Source organism: Anastrepha ludens, chromosome 3 (genome assembly GCF_028408465.1).
Source record: "Anastrepha ludens isolate Willacy chromosome 3, idAnaLude1.1, whole genome shotgun sequence".
Lineage (NCBI taxonomy): Eukaryota > Metazoa > Arthropoda > Insecta > Diptera > Tephritidae > Anastrepha > Anastrepha ludens.
The window spans coordinates 112121203-112144293 of record NC_071499.1 but is presented as its reverse complement, the minus strand read 5'-3'; the positions used below and the strand labels follow the sequence as shown (position 1 = coordinate 112144293).

At 37.9% G+C, this 23091-nt stretch overlaps 1 protein-coding gene across 2 annotated transcripts in view; it reads right to left on the bottom strand.

Moving 5' to 3' along the window:
• The window catches only part of LOC128858806 (ras-interacting protein RIP3), a 160358-nt gene that overhangs the window by 127543 nt on the left and 9724 nt on the right, over nucleotides 1–23091 (bottom strand). Inside the window, exon 1 of one of the 2 annotated variants that reach the window (XM_054095314.1) lies at nucleotides 11100–11242. The exons of the other annotated variant lie outside the window; for it this stretch is intronic. The gene's annotated coding sequence lies outside the window, so the exon portion shown is untranslated. Of the gene's footprint in view, nucleotides 1–11099; nucleotides 11243–23091 lie in introns of those variants that run through there. 2 annotated transcript variants of the gene reach the window in all.

The following is a 23091-nucleotide window of genomic DNA, read 5'->3' as shown; positions in this document are numbered from 1 at the left end:
TTTCAAAACAGAATTGGATGATTAATTTTGCGCCACCTTGAATTTACTTTTTATTCAACTCGGGGTCTATCCAAAGCTTACTCAATGCCCCAACCTCCTTATTGGCAAAGACTTTCAATCTGCAACCTCACGTATATCTACACTTAAAATGCCCTCACCTATACACAACTGCGCCTGATGTTCAAAACATGCAGAACTGCCTTCTAAATCACACGCTCTACGGTATTCTAATCACCCACCGTGGGCGGTTAGCAAAAAATCCTTCATCAATGATCTAGTTTATTTACGGAAAGATAACACTCCAAACGCCTTTTACAGGGCCAAGTTCTCCGAATCAATCGCAGACTATAAATTGGTTTTTACAGACGGTTCAAAAGGATCCCACACTTCTATGCAGTAGTAAAGGAAAATCAGGAAATTATCATGTACGGCCTTCTATTTTCATTCTGCTCGATTTTCACTTCTGAAGCAACCGCTATATCCCAAGCCTCTCAATACTGCGCCAAAAGCAAGTGTAATTTGTAATTTGCTCCGACAGTTTGTCCTGTTTCCAAGCCATTCAAAACCACAACAAGTCAAGCTAAATCATCGACTGTAATAAAAAATCATTTCCCCTCGGAGCAGTATCAAAATCATGTGGTTACCTGGGTTTTCCGGCATCCAGGGTAACACACTGGCAGATACAATTGCCAAAGACATTTCCGTTACATCAAGAATCACATCCGAAGTCATCCTACCCAGCGACATATGCCGACTTATTCATGAATAGAGGCAAACAAAGTTACTTCGTGAATGGTCGTATTATAAACACCATAATTCGAACATAAACGTACAAGACCTGCCTATCCCTCATTGGTACCCACCAACCACATTACCCCATACACACGGCACACCATAATAACTAGCGCACACCTATTACAGGGTAGTATATTCAACACCTGCCCCTTCTGCCAAGCCACAGCCAGTGTGCATCACCTTCTAGTATCCTGCCCAGAACTTGCTTTACGAAGGCTTTACCACTTCAGCGACAGAGATCCTCTTCAACTTTTAAAAGATGCCGCTGTAGATATTATAAAAAAAAATTTACACATTTCTAAAGGACAGCGATCTAATCCGACGTATCTGTTCCAACACATATCACCAGCCAGCCGAAAGCCTCTGCTGCGAGCGCTGCGTTTGCTTGAGTTTACTAATAATTTTATTATCATGTAAGCTTTTAAAAATAAAAAATAAAAATAAAATATTTCCTTACAAATATAAATTTTATACTACACCATATTTGAAACTTTGCACAAAATTAAAAAAATAATAAAATTTCTTTCAAATTTTTTCAGTCGAATTTCTATAACTCCCACAGTTTTCCTCTGATTTGCTTGAAATGTTTCACACAAAATTACGGAGGCATTATTAAATATGCAAAAAACACAAAAATTATTTAAAAAAAAATAGGTCAAATGAGCATAAAGCCTCACAAGTACCAAGCTGCCCTTGCTAAATTCTTTCAGTCGAAGTTTTACAACTCATAAAAATTTTCTAAAAAAAAAATTCTGAGTATGCAGTTTTGTAGCCCGTACGAATTTAGTATAACATTGCGTAAATTTAATATTTGTTGGTTTTTGATATATTTCCTTTTGGCGGTGCTATGCATTGTCCTCCATATAACGAGTTTTCGAAACTTCTTTTTATGGAGGAAATGCGCAACATCATCAACAAAAATAAATTGTCCCCCAACCCCACTCAATTTTAATCACAATTACATGGCCTACAAGACAAACAACCAAGAACACTCGAGCGTCCTTGGGATGGTTTCCTGGTTTTCCTAATACCACTAACTTTTGTGGCTCGGTGAATATATATCTAGACTGGCCTTGCACAAACCATTTTACATCCAGAGAGAGCTGGGAAAATGGTGTAACAAAGAATGAAATGGATCAGTATATATACTGATGGCTCAAAACTCAGGGATTAAGTGGGAGCGGGTGTACCTTCTGAAACTATAGGCACCAATATATCCTTTAGCTTGCCTAATCATTGCAGGCAGCTCTGAAATCGCGACTATCATGTAAACACTCGTCTAAGACAGTAAAAAAGTGCACAGTGTTTTTCTATTAATAAACTCTGGGTGCCAGAACATAGTACAATAAAATTATAACATTAGATAACTGTAAAGCAGATGAGTTAACTAGATTTGGCTCCTCGCTCCAAATTAGTCAGGAAGAGGTCGACCCATGCCCTTGGCAACATGTAAGCTTTTAATAGACAGATGCACCATTACTGTTGCAAATTCCAACTGGAAATAGTTAAACACCTGGGCTATCAGTAGACAAATGTGGCCCAAATGGGGCATGGGTCGCACTAAGAATCTTCTTAAATTAAGTAGAATGGATCTGAGAATGGTAAAAGACGTACCATAGATTAGGGGCACCATCCAATGACTTCTGAAGAAGCTGTCAGAAAATAGAAGAGGAAAAACAGTCGAACACATTCTATGCAGGTGCATTGCTCTGTGTAGAATACAGTTGAAATTGCTCGGTTTGGCTTTTTTGGACAACATTGAGAATCTCACACTGGCTAGCATAGCCAGCTTTTCAAAGGGGACACAATGGTTTAGAGAGAAACAAGTAGTGTAAGGATAAAATAGTTCCGATGGTATCAAAAGAGCCCTGGAACTGGCCTAGGTACGTCGAAGGGTAGCAACTTCACCTAACCTAATAGCGCACGCCTTACGTACCTATGATTTCAAGTTCCAAAGTCCAAAATTAGTGGCACTGCTTAAGGAGTTAGAGGTAGTCAGAATTTTCAAACAAACTAATTTTTTTGCATTTTCTTAAAGTATAATATCTATTTTGTGAAAATTTGAAGTGAATCCGATAAATACTTTTCGAGTTATTCAACAATTAACAAAGGGCGCTCGGGCGTTCCAGTGTATACTGCTTTTGAAAAACATAAAAAACTCGTGCTTGATCGAAGGACTTTTTTTTTAAATTTCAATATTTTTTACACAATTAAGAGTCGGTTTTTTTCTCGAAAATCTGAAAAATATTTCCTGAAGCCGCCATATTGTTAATTTTGAAAAACAAAGCTTCGATCAGGCACAAGATTATCTATTAATAAACTAATTTCTCTTGTCCGATTGATTTTAGATGAATCTCCACGGACTTGTGATGATCACCGCAAGGGACTTCTGGAGAAACGGACTCCACACAAACGGCGATAACTTTTACAATTATTAATTTTTTTTTTTTTTGGAATTTTGCTAAAGTCAAGTCGACACATGATGTGTTGATGCTATGTTCTTATTTTTGTAAAAAAAGCAATTGAAAACGAATTGAAAAAAAATTATTGAAAATCATCATTTTTCGGGCCTCTGACTATCCTTAATCTCTTAATGTACCCACATATGTATATGACTTAAAGGTATATACAATATGTATCAATCCGTACATTGAAATACACACGACCATACAGAAGAACCCCGAATAATACCGCAAACGACTGCAGGTCAAACGACCGCTTATCATCTCAAATTAAATTAATATAAGAATAACTTTTTATTCCAATTTATGTTTATTACTAATAGCAACGCAGACGAATATAATTATGTAGTCAATTTTTTTAGCCTAAGGTTATCGCTTTCTTTCGATTTCATTGCCGCCGTGGCGTATTAGTGAATTTATTCCCATTTATGTGCTCGTATATAAGCTAATAACTAAGCACGAAGTGCTCCGATTTGCACAGTGCTTTTTGTATTTTGTAACTAAGCTTTCCTGAAAGGTAAATTGCCTAAAATTACAAAAGAGGCGTGTCTGTAGACCGAATTGTGTTAAAAAATCATAAAATTTGTATTCAAACTGCAACAAATCAAAAATAACACAACAGATTGGAACACTGTTTTTGTCATAAAACTATGAAATGTTTACTATTTCTCACTTGATTATGTATTAATTGTGACAAACGGAAATATTTTTCAAAAAATAGCTGTTTGTGTCTAAATTCGCAGTGTGACAAACTTCACTAAGCGTGTATAAACAATAAAAAACACATAGCAAATCTGAAATACGAGGGCGGGTCAATAAGTCCGTGACTTTTGGAATAAAACATAGACTTTTTGATAAATAAATCATTTTATTTTTCAACGTAGTCCCCTTTGAGTTCTTTACACTTTGTCCAACGCTTCTCCAATTTTTGTATCCCTTCCAAAAAATATGATTTATCGAGGTCCTCAAAATAGGCCTTTGTTTGCGAGATGACATCATCATTGGAGTCAAATCTTTTTCCACCAAGCCATTTCTTCAGGTTTGGGAACAAGAAGTTGTTACTCGGAGCCAAATCTGGAGAATAGGGCGGGTGAGGGAGCAATTCATAGCCCAATTCATGGATTTTTGCCATGGCAACTGCACAAGTGTGCATTCTTGCATTGTCTTGGTGGAAAAGAACTTTTTTCTTGGCCAAATGAGGTCGGTTTTTTTTCAAATCGTTATTGAATAGGTCCAATAAGTTGGCATAATATTCCCCATTGATTGTTATTCCCTTTTGAAGGTAGTCAATGTGGATTATCCCGCGTGCATCCCAAAAAACAGTCGCCAAAACTTTATTGGCTGGCAAATCCACCTTGGCCTTCTTTGGCGCCGATTCACCCTTAGAAACCCACTGTTTCGACTGTTGTTTGGTCTCTTGTGTGGTGATGGATCCATGTTCCGTCCACGGTTACAAAACGGCGCAAAAACTCCTCCATATTGCGATTAAAAAACGCCAAACCTTCCTGTGAAGTTGTTACACGATTGCGTTTCTGGTCGACTGTGAGCAAACGCGGCACCCATCTTGCGGAAAGCTTTCTCATGCCCAAGTGATCATTCAAAATTGAAACCGAGATCCCTACGGCTTCCACAATCTCTCGCACTTTCAATCTTCGGTCGGACAACACCATATCGTGAATTTTTTCGATTGTTTCGGGTGTAGAGACCTCAACTGGGCGTCCAGGACGTTCGGCATCTTCAGTGCTTGTACGGCCACAACGAAATTCAGTAAACCACTTTTTTACCATTGAAATCGATGGTGCAGAGACCCTATAGTATTTATCAAGCTTAGCTTTGGTCTCGGTAATGGTTTTTTTCGCAAAAAATAATGCTTAATAAGCACACGAAATTCAGTTTTTCCCATTTTCTCCTCAAATTACTGGGTAGTCTGATAAAGGTAGCTGTAAAACACAAACTAACTGACGCAGTAAAGAGGTCAGAAATACTAAAAGTCACGGACTTATTGACCCGCCCTCGTATGTAAGCTCTGTGATTTCTATGATGCGTAATTTACGCATTACAGAGCCTATCTCTACCTATGACGTGCGATACTTATTGATTAACTGAAAATCATTGCAGGGCAGGAGAATTATCTTATTTGTCTTTCATTCTTGATTTTATCCGTGGCTGACTGTCCGGTGCTTCTTGATAGGACTTTTTTTAATATCCCGTCCAAAACTCTTCGTAGCTTGGAGTCCTTCTATGTTGGTCTTTCAAAATCTTTATGCTCGAAATGCTCTGATTACTAGATCCTTAATTGAGTTTAACAAAATCTCTAAATTTGTTGAGATAGAAAGAAGTAAATCGCCTGTTGGAATTTTTGAATATTTATTATAAAGAGTTTAATTTCGCCTTCCCTCTTTTAATGCCTATTAACCTTAAACTATGTATACTAAGCCTATAAGAATCTTTTATATTCATTAGCTTAATAAATAATTAAAAAAATGAATAAATAAAATATTCACTACTCTTTCGTTTGTACTTTGCTTTAACGACAGAGCAGCACTTGACAGATATCATATGATATTTACTAGTACTTTTGAGTATATACTTGTATGTACACGTTTTTAACTATATGGCTAACAAAGAAATCAGTGAAACTCCCTGAAGGTAGGTGGCATATTCAAGTTCATATATTTGAACGACCCGTTGATGAAAGCGTTACAGCCCCATTCTAGGTGTTCCGCAACCAATCAACTATAAATTTCATGAATTACAAACGTCAAATCTTTCAAAACCTATAAATCATTTAACTCCGGCGAGATCCCAGTAGAGATTTGCTTCATCAACATTTATACTCGTCTAATCCTCTTTTCGTGTATCCTTAATGTTTATAGCATTCTCATTTTAGTAATAGCAAAATATTTGGGCTCCATACAGCTCTAATTTGGCATTTTTGTAACTAGTATAATTCGGGTCAGTCTCGAGCTAGTTCCTTTGCAACTGGTCCAATTGTAGTTAGTATCGAACTAGTTTCCATTTAATACCAATTCATGATATTGAGTGTTTGTTGATTAGCTACACTTTCCAGTGCAAGAAAAATACTAGTTTGAGACGACCAAATGCGTGGAACTCCTAATGAACTTGGTCAGACTCCCCTGCATTTTGTATTGAAGAAAATTTAATATTTTGCACTTATTTTTTTTTGTATAAAGGTAATACAATTCTATGATTATATATATACATAATTGGCGCGTACACCCTTTTTTGGGTGTTTGGCCGAGCTCCTCCTCCTATTTGTGGTGTGCGCCTTGATGTTGTTCCACAAATGGAGGGACCTACAGTTTCAAGCCGACTCCGAACGGCAAATACTTTTTATGAGGAGCTTTTTCATGGCAGAAATACACTCGGAGGTTTGCCATTGCCTGCCAAGGGGCGACCGCTATTAGAAAAATGTTTTTCTTAATTTTGGTGTTTTCACCGAGATTCGAACCGACGTTCTCCCTGTGAATTCCGAATGGTAGTCGCGCACCAACCCATTCGGCTACGGCGGCTACATTAAAGTAACTCAGTTTCAAATATATTTTACTTAGGGTTTAAAACGAAAAGGCCTAACCCGACTTATTTGTTACCAAACAAGGGTGTTACCACGACTTCCAGTGCAGAACTCTGCTACATGGTAACTCAACTGTCAGCACCAATGGGCTAAGCCTTTAGCTGCACAGCCAATAAACTGCATGAGTAGGTACTCATTACATTACCCTGCAGGAAAAACCTGAAATGGCGCAACAAATTTCTAGTTGAGAATCAGTACTATTGTATACTACTGTAGTAACTTGAACCAGCGCTCCCTTAATGTCGTTTTACACTTATTTTTCATTGACTTACACATCCTGCTTCCATCACTGCTCAAAGTGCAATCAGGTTAAAGGATGTTGGCCTCTGGAGGCAATCTTTCAAGGGGCATCTCGGACTTTTCTGAACTTCGTAAACATCTCTCTTGAGTATGAGGATCTTGCCAATTTATCCCAGTAGGCAAGATTGGATCGAGAAAAAAATCTGTACCGATGCTAATACCTCTGTCTTCACTGAAGGTGCCAAAATGAAATCGGGAGTCGGAGCAGGGGTTTTCTCTAAATCAGCCATTTGATCTATTTCTTCAAAATTACCGGATACTGCTAGTGCTACATGCAAAATACTTAGGGAACGCGAGAGCGAGGAAGGTATTCACATTTTTTTCTGATAGCCAAGCTACGATCAAGGCACTAACGACAGTGTGGTACAGATCCAAACTAGTCAGCTCCTGTAAGGAAAAGATCAAATATCTTGGGTTTGAAGATATAATTTCTCTTAACTGGGTTCCAGGACATAAAAGCATAGAAGGAAATTAAATTGGTGATGTGCTTGCCAGCAACGGGTCGACTGAATTGGTCTCAGAGGTCTCCTACCCGATCATCGGCTTCCCCTAACTGTTGTTAAAAAATAATTGATCAGATGGAGCTCCATTTCTTCGTGTGCTATTTCGAAAACCCTTTGGCCCCAATACAATAGACGTAGGACACAGAAAGTTCTGAGAGCTCCTCGCCATACAATTTCCAAACTCGTAGGTGTATTTATCGGTCATTGAACAATCGGCACACCCGCAGAAAGCTAGGTTTATCATTTAGTCCCCATTAAAAGAGCTGTGGGGATATTTCTAAGAAGGAAACTGTTAAGCACTTTCTCTGTAAATGTCCGGTCTTGGCAACTAGACGATTAAATTCAGTGAATATTCCATTCTTCGACAGCCTGGGGCAGTGCACCAACCTAAATCCAGCTCTTGCTGACTGTAGATATCTGCCCGTTTGAGGTCTCAAAATGGTATCAAAACGACGCTTTAATGCTACTTAGGGAGTACCAGACTGGTGCTTCAACCATTTCCCCTACCTATTATTTTATTCGCCAATTTCGTACCATTTCACCACTCATGATAGGGAAGTCTATTTTCAGTGAGCGACAGTGCTAAAGCCTAAAGAGCCTACACCTTGAGATGGCATAATTTGCTGGGTCGAAGTGGAATGAATAAGTGATATGGGGTTCCGAATTCAGTACATATGAGCTGCTGTGCCACATTTAAGTTTTATTTAACACTATATTTTATCGAAATTCATACTAGTTCTAAGCTATAGAAAAAGGGTGCAACGCAACATGAGCGACACTTTCTAGGATACTCGTAGTTCCCAATTCACTAAAAAACACACCAATTCCACGCTAGACAATTTCTCTGCAGGGTGTAATAGTAATAATTTTATATAAATGCAAGTGTTCTAATAATAAGCAATAATAAATTTGTGTGCTTGACATGAGGACTCCACAAGTGAATACAAACCTAACGAGTATAAATGGCGCGTTTACGCACCTCAACTCTTCAAAATCTGCCTCCCACTCCACATGGTAACGCCACGCAATGCAGCACCGCAAGGGTAAAGATGTTTTGTATTGCGGTTATCCACTTACATGCATTAGTGCAGGTTAATTTGTATTAATAGGAAGTTTAGATTAGGTTAAGACAGCTGGTCAGGCCTGATGCGACTTAAATAGGTTTCTGCGTCGCTCCGTTTTTACCTAGCTATTCACTTGGATCAACCTAAGTTCGCTTGTGGAGCATGGAATAAAGTCTCGCTCCAGTTTAGATTAACTGGGAATGCAAAGAAATATTTTTGTGGAAAAAGGTTTCCCTTCTAAGCCAGAACAGAACAACAGCAGAGGCATTACACTAGTCTACAAGGAAAAGTATCCGAAATAATTTAAACTAATATCTGCTTCTCTGTCCATGCAAAATTCGGATTGATAACTAAAATTAATTTATTAGTTTGAGTTTTTACGATAATCGTATCTTTCGTGTTTAATGGAACTAGGCCGACAAAATTTAACCAACATTCAGACCCAGAAACCAGACTATATATTTCCGAAGGTTTATGATGCGCTGAATCCAAATCTGGCCTCAGAATTGCTCTATCAGCTCTGGTTTTCGAGATATCCTAACCTAAAAGTGCAAAAAACCCCATTTTTGCCCATATTTGAGGTTATGTAGCCTTGCAGATGTTTTCTTTCACCAAAATTAAAGGATGGCATCTTTAAATACAATCCTTCTTTTTTCAAATGGCGTTTTGTTTGCTCAAATATCATTTTTTTTCGCAGAGATATCGCATTTTGAAATTTTCATGTTTCGAAATTTTCCTACACCTGAAAATCGATTAAGATAACATAGACATGATATAGTCGCTTACTAATTTTCTTGGGTTTGAGGGCCTGAAATATATGGATTAATAGTATGTAAATTTGGAGTTTGTGGGAAAGCCTGCTTGCGGTTATGTGGGTTAGCCTGCTCGCGGTATGATAGGGGTGGTTTCTAGGGGTTAGGGCTGTGTGTGACTCGGTACCCAAAGGTTAGATAGTGTAGGGATGTGGTGAGTCAGCACACTTATGGTGTGAGACAAAATTAAAAAAAAAATAAGACTCAATTCAAAGGGTAAACGGGAAGAATGGAGACTTTTTATAGACAGCTCTAAATTAAGTTTAAAAGCAGTATTGTTACATAACCAAAATATTTTACCATCGATCCCTATTGGTCATGCAGTCCATATGAAAGAATCTTATGATAACATGAAAACACTTTTGCTGCAGATAAAATATAATGATCACCAATGGCTAATTTGCGGAGATTTAAAAGTCGTAGCTATTCTACTTGGACTACAATTAGGCTATACGAAATTTTGTTGCTTTCTTTGCGAATGGGACAGTCGAGACAGAAAGCAGCATTATACAAAAAAAGTGTGGCCTCATCGTCAGTCACTTCAGCCTGGGATGAAAAATGTTCAAAATAACCCTTTAGTTGACCCACAAAAAGTGTTACTTCCACCACTGCACATAAAACTAGGGCTTATGAAAAATTTCGTAAAAGCAATGAACAAAAATGGAACTGCTTTTCACTACCTTCGCCAGAAATTTCCAAGATTAAGTGAGGCTAAAATAAAAGAAGGTATATTCGTTGGTCCCCAAATAAGAAATTTATTAAAAGACGAACACTTCGACACTATTTTGGAAGGCAAAGAAAAAAAAGCCTGGGACAATTTTCGCCTCGTGACAAAAAACTTCTTGGGAAATAAGAAGAGCGACAACTACGCTGAACTTATTGAAAATATGTTGTCATCTTACCAAGAACTGGGTTGTAACCTGTCCCTGAAAATCCACTTTTTACATTCTCATTTGGACTTCTTTCCGGATAACGGTGGGGCCTTTAGCGATGAACATGGGGAGCGCTTCCACCAGGACATCGCTAACATGGAAAAACGATATCAGGGCAAGTGGAACGTTTCAATGTTAGCGGATTACTGCTGGACTATTCATCGAGATACTCCAGAAGCAGAGTACAAAAGGGCAGCGAAGAAACCACGTCGCAATTCTACTAATGAATAAAATAACGGTATAATTTCTGTCATTTTTTCAAAAAACTTTAAAATTTTTTTTTTAAGAAATGGAAACTAATTAAAAAAATATAATTGTAATTTCGTATGCAGTATGTCAACATAAATAAAAAAAGCTACTTACACAAGAAAATACTTTTTCAAAATCAAAATTTGTATACTAGTGTTATTAAACACTCTCCATTTCTTCAGCAACTCTGCAGCTGAGGCAAGAGGCGTTAGAGGTGAAGCCCATCCCCTTATCGCCCATCATGAAAACGTGTTTTGTTCTTTCAACGGTCACTGAAATATATCAATAGTTAAGATAGACCATTGACTTGGACGAATGGTCACTGAACCATTGGAGAAATAATCAGAATTGATTAGCAACTTAGAAATTGTTTCATCAACTTCTTACCAGTTCCGTCTAGTTATCCCACATGCAGATTTAATAGTCCATCTATTGTCGGGTTGGTAAGCGCTTGCCGGAAGATTATGCGGTGTCCATATTCAATGGCCGAATTCCCCAAAGTAAATTATTTCCTCTACTTGCTAACTAATAACGGGCGAGAAGCCCATTCATTCATATCCTGTCTACATTCGCTAGCTACGTTGGAAGAGATTCTAGTAACTATAGAGTTTTTTGACAGTTTGGCTCAGGCGGATCTACTGAAGATATTTTGTTTGTGTAAAAGTGATTCTTAATGCCAAAATTTATATGAGAATGTGCAATTGACAATTGACAATCAATGAAATGAACGAAATCGCACAATCAGCTGCTCTAGTGTCATCACCTTAAATGAATTCGCCTTGAGTTTGGTTGTCAAAATAATTGTAATTCAGTTACGGAATAATTTCATAGCCAAAACCATTACCCAGTCTCTCTTATTGCTATCGAATCAACCTAAAAGACGATCCAAGGTCGAGTAACCAAAAGTTCACGTTTAATGAGAGTTCTATTGAACAAATCTCATACCTGACCTACCGTTTGGTTTTGCGCTACCGGTAAAAATGGCAATAAATCCTAAATCGATATTTGTTTTCCATTTATTACTCTCAGCAATTATTTTCAAAAACTTGATGTGAAGACCGAAAATTTTAGTAGTGAAATCTTGGACTTTTCTAAGTTCCTAGAAATAGGATGGGCGAAATTTTGACTATCATATCTCTACATATCCTTAAGCAATCCCATTATTTTGTAAATACCTCAATATCAGTCACTCCGAAAGGGAGATGCAAACAGTCTGTTGAACAATACTGCATAGCCAATCCAGGCTTTTGAAAGAGGGGTTATCCGATAGTTTGAAGCAAAGTATTCGAATTACGGGAAATTTTAAATAGAGTACGTTTCTTGATCCACAGCTCCTGCAGCAATCGCTGCAAGGGATTCGGAACGTGGTGATCATATTTCCGCGGGCACAGTTTCTCATTAGCATTCTGAGAAGTATTCGCATGTGCATTTTTGAGTGTTTGAATATTTAGGATGATTTTCTTCGTTCATCGGGCTCTGACCAAGAGGAACGCAGCTATTTCAGCTATTTACTCAATTTGTAAGAACTAGAAACCAAATGGTTTTGAATATTGTAATCGACGTTCCGGCCCTAGACGCTTTCCAAGTTTATTTACCTTCTTCCTCGTTCTCTGACTGGCCACATAATTTGACGCCAGGTAGGCGAAGGTCTTCTGAAGAGTTTCAACGTTCCTTCGAAAATTTGGAGTTAGCCGCTACTAGCCTACATAATTGCATTGATTGCAGCTTGACTGGGAACAAAGAAAGCGAGTTTTAAGCGAGAGGGCCGCATCATGCTCACCAGCAAATCCTGTTACCCAATGCTCACTTTTTGATCTACCTAAAATATGGTATCTCGTTTTAGTCTTCGTTTAGAGACTACAATTCACGGTCCCTTCAGTTCAGGATTAGTATTAGGATTAAGATTAGGATAAATGACTGTCCAAGCGGGACCCCGTAGACGGAGAATCAAATGTGTCCATTGTGACGCCATACAGGGAAACATAGAGTGGAAAAACAAAAAACTGAACAGGGGGGAAGAAGAAAGCAGTGCCTGTAGATATGAGATTGATGGTCAAACGGTGACTAATTACGTTGCGTTCACCGCTTCAAGCTGCTGATGAAATGCACCAGGTCTGTAATGTTTAAACCTGCAATACCAGCAGGTGTATCAAAAAAGTGAGAGCCCAGATGTCTGAATCTTACTCCGACGAGAACAGGGGAGCTGACGAGGAGGGGCTGAGATTGTTCCACCTCATCCTCTAAACAGCTTCTGCATAAAATATTGAGGCAAACCCAAGTCTCACCGCATTCACACTTAACGGACAAAGCCCGGTAAAGACACATACCAAATTCGAGAGCTACGGCTTTATTAGCGTCAGAGGTTGCCTCGAACGCCATCGATCTACCCGTGGCCAAAAGGATATCGCGACTTTTCACGTTTGCACTCTAACCCACGAACTTGACGCGAGGCCCATCTTTCCAGAAGCAGATCTCATGTTCTCAAGGGAGCCCCAATCTTCTAATTTCGCGGTGAAACCATCTTGAGGGTTCCCTGTCTAGCTAGTTCATCAGCCCAGCAGTTTCTTCCTATGCAACTGTGACCAGGGACCCAAATGAGCTTCATATCGAAGTACTGGGATGCAGTCCGGAGAGAAATCAAGCACTCACCGACTAATTTCGAAAGCACAAATAACGAGTCAAAGGCCCCAGTTGCCGTCTGGCTGTCGAAGTAGATAATTACCTCTTTTGCAGCAATTGTAGTGACCAATCTACAGCCTCTTCGCTTAAAAAACACTAAAGTGATCCGGTAGCCTAAATTTGAGCTTGATGGTAAGCTCTTTGAAGAATACTCCCCCATCAACTCCGTGCAACTTCGTGCCATCTGTAAACATATTTACCCCGATGTCGCACCCCGCCCATTATTCCTTTGAAGGAATATGAATGGAAAAAGTACCGCTCGGACCAAGCCCACATCTGGGATTTCCTACCTGGAGTTTGCTATTGAGCAAAAACAGTCAAAGAGCAGTTTACCAAATATATTTTTTAAGTTAACAGCTGTTTAAACGATTTTTACTTAAAAAGGTTTTTTGAATACTGAAGATTCAGAGGAATAGATCAAAAGATAAACGGAAAACTGCTCACCTGAGTTTCAGGATATGAAGGAGTTCTCTCTTTATTTAAAGGACCTTAGAAACTGAAGTAAAACTGAAGGCCTTTTAGCGCTGTTCGAGCTTATAGTTTTTTAAATTACCTAATGGTAGAAATGGCGGCCGCCATAGCCGAATGGATTGGTGCGTGACTACCATTCGGAATTCAGAGAGAATTCAGAAAGGTTCGAATCTCGGTGAAAGACCAAAATTAAGAAAAACATTTTTCTAATAACGGTTGCCCTTCGGCAGACAATGGCAAACCTCCGAGTGTATTACTGCCATGAAAAAGCTCCTCATAAAAAGTATTTGCCATTCGAAGTCGGCTTGAAACTCTAGAGGACCTACAACAAGACGCTCGCCACTAATAGGAGGACGAGCTCGGTCAAACACCCAAAAGGGGTGTACGCGCCAAAACAAAAAAAAATAGTAGAAATTACAGTTTTTTCGAAATTTGAAACTTGAATGAATAAATTAAATTATTACATCTAAAATTTTTTTATTTTGTTTTTTTTTTATATGTATATTGGTAATTTTTGTTTTGTAATTAAATTTGTTTAAAAATCTAAATTTTCAAGCTCAAAAAATCTTACGGCAACTATGAAATTACAATGCAACCCTTAAGTGTTATTTTAATTTAAATGATTTTTTTTCCTTCTTTATGTTTATTAAAAAACCAAAATTTCCTAAGTTTTTCCATAGAAAATAGAGCTTGTTTTTGCAAATTTTTGCGCAGTTTTGAAAAATTCAGTGGCACTGCTTCTTAGTCATTATCCCTCACAGTAATTTGCAAAACGTCAAACAGGCGACCCACCTTAATGTGTGTACACTGTACACACTATATAATAAATTGTTATGCGGACATGTCAAGCTCCGTAATGAGATGCACTCTGCAGCTATACGCCGCGCTGTGCTCCACGCTGTATAGTTCACTTGCACACACCCATATTCCTTTGGGTTCCATAATTATCAGCTAAAATACATAAAGTACAGAAAAATAAAGTTTGAAAAAGTACTTTGTTGAATTTAAAATCGATTATTACACTGACACGTGTGCGTACTATGTTATAATTATCTGTACAAGGAATCGCATAATTATGAACTCGTCGCCTTTATAAAACCGGTTATACTCGCACGTAGTGTTGAGTGTATAAGGATACCGATTGAAGGAGTGCCTCTTGTTGGCTTAAAATAACTCCTCGCTTATTTCATATCACGAATTGGAATTGGTTGTGGAGAAAAACTTGCGCCTAACTAATGTGCATTTAAAGAATTATAAAATACTGCTTAATTGAAAAGGTGGGAATCTATAAATGGAAGTTTATCCTTTGTGGTTAAATGTCAGTATTTAAATTGTCCAGGACTTTAATATGCCCCGTAACAACGCGAGACAATATTTTATTACAAGTTGAAAAATATGACAACACAAAATTTATTTAGAAAAATCTTAGTACCAGAAATAGGCAGAAAAGGAACCCTAGAAGGCTATGCTCGGCAGACATCTTGAAGTGCTGCTTTTTGAACTTTAGTACTTTTAATCCCAAGCCAGATATATTTCATTAATAACAATACGCAGCAATAATTTTCAAACCGAGCTGCCATTATCTTTTAGTTATGTCTGGTTTTCATTATGACACTTTTTATGGCAGGGAGTGTCACTGTAGTGAAAACGCCTGCCATTTTGGGATATTTCGATTTGAAGCCATGGTCATGGTATTTCGTGTAAAATTATGTTGCCAAAAACTCGAAAACAACTCCAGAATATTTTTGATTTTGTTAGGAGACAGTCTGTGGGCAAAAAGTAAGGTGAATTTGGTTGGAAAGTAAAAAATCTTTATTTATTCTTGTAAATCAATTTCATCCCCTTCAAAATAATCCCCTCTCGATGAAATACACTTATGCCAAAGATTGTTCCAATCCCCGAAACATGCCAAATAGTCCATTTCCGGTATAGCCATTAGCACCTTCTTGGATTCAGCTTTTATCTCCTCAATCGACTCGAAACGCGTTCCCCGGAGTAGTCTTTTGAGTTTTGGGAATAGCCAGAAGTCACACGGAGCCAAATCAGGCGAATACGGTGGTTGCGGAACGATATGCGTGGAATTTTTGGCGAAATGGTCACGAAGAACGAGTGCAGTGTGAGACGGTGCATTATCGTGAAGCAAAAACCAAGAATTGTTGGCCCATAATTCTGGTCTTTTTAGACGAATTGCTTCACGTAAACGACGCATAACGCTCAAATAATATTCCTTATTAACAGTTTGGCCAGGTGGAAGGAATTCATAGTGCACCACACCACGAAAATCGAAAAAAAGTGTCATCATGACCTTTATTTTTGAACGACTTTGACGTGCTCTTTTCAGTCTGGCCTCGCCTTTAGCACGATATTCGCTTGATTGGTCGGTTGTTTCAGGGTCGTAAGCATAAATCCAAGTCGCATCTCCCGTAATGATGCATTTGAGCTTGTCCTGATAGTCTGAAAGCATTGTTTCACACACATCAACGCGACGACTTTTTTCCAAAGAATTAAGAGTTTTCGGTACCAAATGAGATTTAACTTTTCGTAGGCCCAAATGGTCTTCACAGATCCTTCTGATATTCCAATCATATCAGTAAGGTCTTTAACAGTCAACCGACGATTTTTGAGCACTAACTCCTTCACTTTATTGGCGTGTTGGTCATCTGTTGACGTCGACGGTCGTCCGGAGCGCTCCAAGTCATCAACACGTTCTCGACCCTCTTTGAAGTCTTTGTACTACTTAAAAACATTTTTCTGCGACATGGTCGAATTACCAAATGCCTTCTGCATGCTAAACGTTTCCGCAGCCGAAATTTCATTCCGCAAACAAAATTTTATGGCACTTCTCTGCTCAATCAAATCAGACATGGTAAAAATCGAAAAATGCACTCCTAGTCGTTTGGTAAACACAAGCGTAAATATATTACTGATAATGACATTTACATAAAAGTTGGCCCAGATGTTATTAACAGTGCTGCCATCTCATGAAAAAAATAACTAGAGCGAAGTTTTAATCCCGCGAAGTTTGACAAATAAATTCACCTTACTTTTTGCCCACAGTATATGCGCAATATTAATCATCAAATTTTGGTTTTGAATAATGTTTTGACTAAACAATAAAAAATGATTTTGAGTGATGGTAATCTTTATTTTGACTTTTACTTGGTTTATACTGCAGCTGTTTGTTTAGTTCACAAGTGTCAAATATGATTGACGTACGACGCCATTTGCAAAAATTATAATCTTCCGATAGACTACATATTGTGCTGCCTACTAAAAAAATCCAAAATATGTGTGGAGATCGCTCATTATATGCCTTATTTTCTTGCATTATATTTGCTGAAGTAATTGAGATTATCGCTCCGGCAATAGAATTTGAAAATGAAAAAACCTACAAAAGTATAAAAAAATATCAGTTTTGCCAAAAACTGACTAAGCTATTCCGAAAACAGCGATTTAAACAAATGTTTTTCAATAGGTTTAATTCTTTATATGGAAAAACATTCTTCGTACACAATGGTCGAACGGCGAACGTACAAACATATACCAAATCTCGAAGGGTGGATGAATAGGAAGCATGGTGATATTGACTATTTCCTAACTCAGATACTCCCCGGGCACGGCTGCTTCTTGGAATACCTACACCGTTTCCAGCTGACTGACATTTTAGTAAATAAGTGCTGGAGAGGGCATTCGAACATTCGCCGTCTCATACGAAATTTGTCTTGGATATGCGCTTATCCATCGCTAAATGAGACTCCAAAAACGTTCGCAGCTACAGTTGTGAGGAGCCTCCCTCATTGACAGTTTTGCAACTTCTGCGGCAACAATGCAGTAGAAGCAGCTTGGCAGGGGAGTTGAACGGTTTTACATAGACCGACGGCAGATACAGACGATTGAGCCAATCGTTTACTTCAGTATCAAACAGAACACAAGAGAATATTTTGTAAGTGTCGAACCATTGCACATTTTCCGATGTTTGATTTCCTCCATTAGCGCTTATGAATGAAGTGAGAGGAGTTGATACTACCGATGACATAAAGCCTCCGCAGTAACATGTTGTGTTATTAGACATAAATGCGACTCCACCTTGAAGAAATGCTACCGCGGTTCCAGGGTAGAAATCAGCCGAGTAGGAGAAGTGTTATAGTGTTAGTGGGAGCATGCCTCACATACCACTAGTGCGATGGCACCTTTAATAGTGTTTCTGACATTTGGATTTGAACCTCCCTATAAAAAAAAAACAGACAGCAGACACCGCCCAAATACTGAAATTTAAAAGAAAGGTGCTACGAAAAATATTTGATCCCCTGAGACTGAAAATGATACATATTGAATCAGATATGATGACGAGCTCAATGCATTGATACATCAGGAAAATGCGATACATTTCTTTAAGAGTCAGAGAATAAGATGGTTAGGCCATATGGCCAAAACCAGATCTGCCAGTATAGCGTTTCATAGATTGCCGCTTGATCGCATATGACGAGGTAGGTAAGGCAACTAAACGCTGGATTCATAAGGTCACACCTGACTGGAAAGATGTAGTAGAGGATCAATCGAAGTGGAGAGCTATAGTTGCAGAAGCAATGGTCTGACCAAACTGTGATGCGATGATAAAATCGAAAAAGTTGGGAATTTCACAATTTTTTTACTATTTATTCAATTATTTTGCACTTTGAGTTATTTATTTATGAAAATATAGTTCATACTAAAACTTAATAGGACTATGAATAAGTTCGTGCGGTTTTTTTTCGAAATTTGAAACTTTATTGACGTAAAATGGTTACAAATTTAATATTTAAAATATTGTCCTACGCTTACTACTACTTTTTCCCATCTTTCTGGCAATTCACGGATTCCCTTTGTGAAAAATTCGGTCGGTTTTGCCGCAATCCACGAATCGATCCATTTTTTGACTTCATCGTAATTACGGAAGTGCTGGTCAGCCAGGCCATGTTGCATCGATCGGAAGAGATAGTAATCGGATGGCGCAAGGTCTGGACTATACGGCGGGTGGGGTAGGACATCCCATTTGAGCGTTTCTAAGTATGTTTTGACCACTTGTGCAACATGTGGCCGAGCATTGTCATGTTGCAAAATAACTTTGTCGTGTCTATCGGCGTATTGCGGCCGTTTTTCTCGCAGTGCTCGGCTCAAACGCATCAATTGTCGTCGGTAGACATCCCCCGTAATCGTTTCATTCGGTTTCAGTAGCTCATAATACACAACACCCAGCTGGTCCCACCAGATACACAGCATAACCTTCAGGCCATGAATATTCTGCGCCGACGTCGATGTTGAAGCATGGCCAGGGTATCCATACGTTGCCCGACGTTTTGGATTGTCGTAATGGACCCACTTTTCATCGCCAGTCACAATTCGATGCAAAAAACCCTTTCCTTTGTGCCGTTGAAGCAGTTGTTCGCATGCCATAAAACGGCGTTCAACGTCTCTTGGCTTCAATTCATACGGCACCCAATGGCCTACCTTTCGGATCATTCCCATGGCTTTTAAACGTTTGGAAATGGTTGATTGATCAACTCCCAAAGTTTTTGCAACCTCTTCTTGCGTTTGAGCCGGATCTTGATCGAGCAATTCCTCCAATTCGGTATCCATGAACTTTGGCGGCGCACCCTCGCGTTCTTCGTCTTCCAAGCCAAAATCACCACTTTTAAAGCGTGCAAACCACTTCTGGCACGTTCGCTCAGATAGAGCATGCTCACCATAAACTTCCACCAAGATACGATGACTTTCGGCTGCTTTTTTCTTCATATTAAAATAATGAAGAAGAATTCCCCGCAAAAACACATTATTTGGCACGAAATTCGACATTTTCAAGTGTGGTAAAAATATTGTTGTTTACGCTTCAAATAAAAAACTTATACTGACGTTTGTGCCTTACGCCAGTAGCTCTCCAATGAATGTTTGGAAATGTGGATCGATGGAATAATAATCAAGTTACGCCATCTGTTGTAAAACCGTAACGAACTTATTCATAGTCCTATTACTAAAAAATAAAGCAAAGTTCCGAACTTTGTATAAGATTTAAAAAAATTCCTCAAAATTTCAAACTTTATACACAAAGTTTTTAAACAAATTTCGGGTATGCACTATTTTTGTATTTTGGTATAATAAAATGCAAGTTTGAACTGGTTCAAAAATTGTGTTGATTTTTGACAATTTTTTCCGTATTGGGTGCTTTTGTCCATATAAAAAAATGTAGAGTAGGCGGTAAATGGAGACATATTGACGTGATAACGTCTTATAATTCGATTTAACAGGCTGCACGCACGAAAAAATGTGTCGTTACCTTGCTCATGTGTAGTTACCTTGCTCATTAGTGTTACCTTGCTCATATGTAGTTACCTTGCTCATTAGTGTTACCTTGCTCATATTAGTGTTACCTTGCTCATTAGTGTTACCTTGCTCATATTAGTGTTACCTTGCTCATTGCCGTTACCTTGCTCATTGCATTGAATGAACTGCAAGCGAAAGGGCGGAACGAACGACAAAGCAAACAAAGCAAACGAACGGCAACGTTCGACATCTTGCTCTCTCCTACTTAAGTGAGCGTATATATGTATGTATGTATATGCGCAAATGTACATATATAAATTCACGTATTTGTATTTGCATATGCCTTCTTATTGATTATTATTAATTTGATTCACTTGAAGAATTTAAAATAAAACCAAGTTTGTTAATAATACCTGTTGTTTTAATGTTATAATTATTAATTTTTTTATTATATATAAGGAAAAAATGTATGGTAATATTTACCATATACCTTATATATTAAGATATGTTGTCTATACTAATATTATAAAGAGGAAAACTTTGTTTGTTTGTAATGAATAGGCTCAAAACTACTGGACCGATTTTAAAAATTCTTTCACCATTCGAAAGCTACATCATCCACGAGTAACATGGATTATATTTTATTTTGGAAATAGGGCTCGAGATATAGGTCAAAACGTGGACCCGGGTAACCTTCGGATGTGTATGTACAATATGGGTATCAAATGGAAGCTGTTGGTGAATGCTTTAGTCCAGAGTATTTTTCATGCTGCTCCGTGACTAGGGTCTCGAGATAGAGACCAAAACGTGGAGCCTAGAATGTGTTTGTACAATATGGATATCAAATTGAAGCTGTTGGTGAATGCTTTAGTACAGAGTATTTTTCATGCCGCTCCGTGACTGGGGTCTCGAGATATAGGTCAAAACGTGGACCCGGGTAACCTTTGGTTGTGTATGTACAATATGGGTATCAAATGAAAGCTGTTGATAAGTGCTTTAATGCGGGGTAATTTGTTATGTTATGTTATGTTATGTAATGTAATGTAATGTAATGTAATGTAATGTTATGTTATGTTATGTTATGTTATGTTATGTTATGTTATGTTATGTTATGTTATGTTATGTTTTGTTATGTTATGTTATGTTATGTTATGTTATGTTATGTTATGTTATGTTATGTAATGTTATGTTATGTTATGTTATGTTATGTTATGTTATGTTATGTTATGTTATGTTATGTTATGTTATGTTATGTTATGTTATGTTATGTTATGTTATGTTATGTTATGTTATGTTATGTTATGTTATGTTATGTTATGTTATGTTATGTGGTGTTGTGTTGTGTTGTGTTGTGTTGTGTTATGTTATGTTATGTTATGTTATGTTATGTTATGTTAAAGTATATTATGTTATGTTAATGTTAACTCATTCTCTATATCCATACAAAATATCTATCAAACAAATAAAATTAAAATTTTCTTTTGAAAATGCAACCATTCAATCAGTATTTTCTTATGACGTTATCACGCTAAACTATCGTCAGTAAACCGACTTTACATACAACCTCTTTTTTTACATATATATTTTATTTTGTTTCAGTTTATTTTATATTATTTTGTCATGCATAATGTAATTATTAAATTCGGTGCTTTTATCCAAATTATTGCCATCACGAACTAGCAGTTGAGAAGACCTGGCTTACATCGAAAACTGGAAGCTGTAATACCGGTTCGTTCGTTTAACAAAATTAGGGTCGAAAATTTCACCACACAAATAACCACTTGGCGCCGACTAAGAACCGATTTAGAAACAATTATTTTTTTAGAATGAAATCTTCTGCTCTAGTTTTGTTAGAGGAACTGACCGTGATCGAGGCTTCTTGAAATTATACACTCTCTATTTCACAAACAAACGAACTTTTTATAAATCCAAAGCACTTTGTTAGAGGAACTGACCGTGATCGAGGCTTCTTGAAATTATACACTCTCTATTTCACAAACAAACGAACTTTTTATAAATCCAAAGCACTTGGAGAATATTATTGAATGAGTCATACTGTGTTTGTCCAAAAAATAGGGTAATTTTTCAATTTCGTGCAATTTTTCTGATGTTTTTTTACTTGAGATCTCAGAATTAATCGAAAAAACTATACGTTAAATTGAAATTTACAACTACACAAATAAGGCGGAAAAATCATTGGAATGGAAGTGAAAAGCCCTTCAACAACTGTGTATTGTGTTTTGTCTGAGTATTTAGACCTGCGCAAGTCAAGTTGTGTGCTACACAAGCTAACAAAACGCTGATCTCTCGATTGTGTTGTGAATTTCTATGAATAAATGAAAGCTGGGACTTTAAGATCACAACTTTAAGATCTTTTGTGGCTTCTACTCACCCAAGTACCGCACCCAAGCCAAGCTTTCTCAATAAACCTAAGAAGGAGCTAGACTGAGCTGATCCTACGTGTCTTTCGTCCGGTTGTAAACGACCGAGATGTCTTTTCCTTCTTCCCGCTATGGCATCACATTCGAGATGAAGATGTGTTAGAGCGTGAATTTCTAACAGGAAGGCAAACTATTTTGTTGGTGCGTGACTGACATTAGGTAGTGTCCAGGTTTGTGACCTGGAGCATGATACACCGAATAAGAAAGAAAGTTTTTTGTAATAGCGGTCGCCCCTCGGCAGACAATGGCAAACGCCCGAGTGTATTTCCACCATGAAAGAGCTCCTCATAAAACTGAAGATTCTTACGTTTGTAGAAAAACATCAAGACGCACCTCCCCAAATAGGAGGAAGAGCTTCAGCAAGCACCCAAATTCGGCGTATTCACCTGATTTGGCACGCTGCGACTTTATCTATTCGGAAAAAAGCATTTGATGATGAAAGTGAAATATCATACAGAGTCCGGCGCTCGCACAGGCATTAGCTGTCTGTT